The sequence below is a fragment of the Triplophysa rosa genome, linkage group LG25 (assembly GCF_024868665.1).
Source record: "Triplophysa rosa linkage group LG25, Trosa_1v2, whole genome shotgun sequence".
In the NCBI taxonomy this organism is placed as follows: Eukaryota; Metazoa; Chordata; class Actinopteri; order Cypriniformes; family Nemacheilidae; genus Triplophysa; species Triplophysa rosa.
Window position 1 is genome coordinate 2,015,498 of NC_079914.1, and position 3,547 is coordinate 2,019,044.

The following is a 3,547-nucleotide window of genomic DNA, read 5'->3' on the forward strand; positions in this document are numbered from 1 at the left end:
GTGATAAATGCATGTGAAATATGTAGCGTTGCCTTTAAGAACAACGTGAGAAGCACACTGTTCAGGTGGCCTCAATGTGAACAATGTTATTACGTGAGGTCGAGGGGGAAGCACGAGAAGCACATGTGAGCATGGAGGAAATCGGCGGAGAGATTCTAAGAAACATAAGTGAATTTGTTACCCTACCTGAACGGAAAGTTTAGCAAGGTGTTTTTTTTTTAACTAAGTGTTTTGTTTTGTCTAAAAACCGGGATTGAGAACATTCCTCTCGTGAATATTGCGATGACGTCCACCGCAGCTCATCACCGCATGGATTAAGATGGCGAGCCACCCACCGAGCCTCGAACACCGTTGAGACCGTTGAAAGATTTCTAAGGATCCTTTGCTTAATTCTCCCTCGGACTGTGGGATTCAACCGCGCTGGAAAACAGAGCGAATTTACATGGAGGTTTCCTTAACAGTCGCATTGTTACACATTGCTGTGCCTTGAATGACGGTAGGCCTGAACTGTTGCAATTCATGAACGCATGCATTTCATGGGACACAGATGGTTGTTTACTTCAAAATGGAGATCGGTTCTTGCAATTTCATAGACTAGTTTCTCGAAATGGATACACGTGAACTGATTGGGTTTAAATCATCCTTGTTTGTATGCTTGTTGGTTTGTAATGTTGTATTGCAATTGACAATTTGTTCAATTTTGTGATTGTACTCGAAATGTAAGTTTCCTTTGGGGTTTAATGTGAGTGACGCTGTTGATTTAGATACTTAACGTTAACTGTCATAATCATAAAGAACGTGAAGAGGTGAACTAAACTAACCTAGTTGCTAAATAGAAAGGAAAATAGGATCGATTNATGCAAACCAACAGAACTACAAATTTGACCCCACATGAAATGCTCACGGGCAGACCAATGCCAGTGCCATATTTAAGGGGCCCTTATGATGGACCGCCTTTGGAGCAGTTGCAAGTTGAATTAAGAACTTACATGAGACAATTAACTGCTATACATGAGGCTATATATTCGCAGGAGCAGCGCCGAGGGCCCAGAGAGGACGAAGAAGCTCCATGTGCAATAGTTCCAGGGAGATAACGTCTATCTGAGGGTCTTCAGAAGGAGATGGAATGAGCCACGGAGAGAAGGGCCCTTACACAGTCGTACGAGCAACACTACAGCGGTACAAGTAGAAGGAAGAACACTTGGTACCACTTGAACCATTGTACCAGAGTACCACAACTTCGACGACGAGGTCCTGATCAAGGCGACGGAGAAGCTGAGGAATTATCAGAGTCTTCAGACGAAAGGCAAGACCGAGATGATAGTCAGAGGACCCCCGAGAGGGTTCTCGAGCCCTGCGCCAGAATCACCTAGGGCAGCTGAGGGACAACAGGAGCAGCTCCCGCAGCACTGAGCCGGAGCAGAGGGCACAGCAGGAGAGACTCGACCAAGAGCAGGAGTCGACACAGCAGGAGCCACTGCACGAGTCAGAGCAGAGACCGCGACCGGAGCGAACGGGCCAGGAGCCAGACCAGAGCAGAGAACAGAGGCAACCAGCGGAGCATGCTGGCAGGCCTTATATACGATCCTGACATACATGGAGAACATAGTGCAACTCGAGATAGCCGCCATAGACAGGAACCAGGCACGCCTCGACCCAGACAGACGACAGGCCAGGCACAGTGCAGGGAGAGAGATGCAGGACAATCTGATCACGATATTGTTACTGATGAACCTGGTACAGACGATACCACAAGCCCAGGGGAACTTGATCCAGAATTATCCATTGAACAATTACTGGCAGAAGACTTCCCAACCATCGATGTGTCAGACCTCACTTGGTCACCCCCAGACTTCGATTTGTGATGAACTACCACCATATGAGAGACTTTGGGACATTGCCATTCACAATGAGTGGTATAGGTGGGCACGATTTACAGTGGAACAAACATACATGGACAGTTGTGTATTTTGCACCCCTTCACCATTGAGCAAACTCATCGTTGTGCCAAACCCATATGATTATAGACATTGTGCTGGACATTACACAAAACAGTGTACTAAACAGAGAAAAACTGTTCCTTTTTGTCATGCTGAATGCTTAGCCCTGGCAGGGCGAAAAAACAGAGAAAAATACTATACTCACCCATTATGGGGAAAGGAATGTATGGACATTAATATAAACCTGCCAGCAAACATGATTGAAGTTCCAGTTGTTTATGACATAGATTATACATTACAATATGAATGCTTTAATAGTACATACAAAAAGGGTGGTAACGATGTAGGATTGTTTGAAGGAAATTGCATAACTGTTTGGCATTTGGATAAAAACATGCGAAGTCAAAAGAGTGTTAAAAAACAGTGGAGTAATAAGTTTGCTTCAGCCACAATCACAGATAACTTTACAGTAGTAGGTTGGGAAAGCTGTCCAAATATGACAACAGGATGGCCATTAATTGAATCTTACCAAACCCAAGTGAATGCTATTGCTGACTATTTTTGGTTATGTGGAGGAAGCAAACTAAGACCAACATTGCCAGAAAAATGGATAGGATTATGTGCAAGAGTAAAACTAATACAAGATGTCACTATAATTACATGGGACCCAAATGTGAATGTGAAAAGCAAGCCCAAACATAATATTATGAAAAGAGCCTACCAAAGTGATCCAAATGTTTACTTAGATGCAATTGGTCAACCTAGAAATATTCCACACCAATTTAAAGCAAGAGATGAGGTGAGATCTGGATTTGAATCTATCCTCATATGGATAACTCCAAATAAGAACACAGAATGGATTAATTATCTGTATTACAATCAACAGAGGTTTATTAATTTTACAAATGATGCGCTTGAAGCGCTTGGAGAACAATTAGCCCCAACAAGTAAAATGGCTTGGCAGAATAGACAAGCCCTAAACTGGTTATTAGCTGAAAAAGGAGGAGTGTGTGTAATGTTTGGAGAAGATTGTTGTACTTATATTCCTAATAATACTGCCCCTGATGGATCTTTTACTCATGCCATGGAAAAATTGAAAAATCTAAGAGATGAAGTAACAGCCAATGCTGGGACAGATAGGGCATTTGGAACATGGTTTGAATCCATGTTTGGGTCATGGAGAGAATGGCTAACTCAAGCGGGAATGATAATTGTTACTGTCTTAATGATTTCTGCAGTATTACTTTGTTGTGTTATCCCTATGATAAGATCTTTGTTGGTTAGAGCCACAGCAAAACAAATGTCATTACATGCAAAACTAAATGTGCAACATGACTCTGAAGCATTTATGTTAACTATGGTCACAGCAATGGAAAACTGTGAAGAATATGATGACAATCCATAACTGTCTAGCACACAAACAAGACAGGGGTGCCACTTTATTTTACCATTATATCTCTGTTTTTGAATAAGTAAGGGAGATAGCATAAAATTGTTTTTCCTTTTGGGGCATGCAGTATAGTTATATTCTTTTGAGACATTAATAGGCAGGAAGATAGCCTATGTTTTGTTTATTATTTTGGCAGTAACCCCTCCCCTTTAGCCCA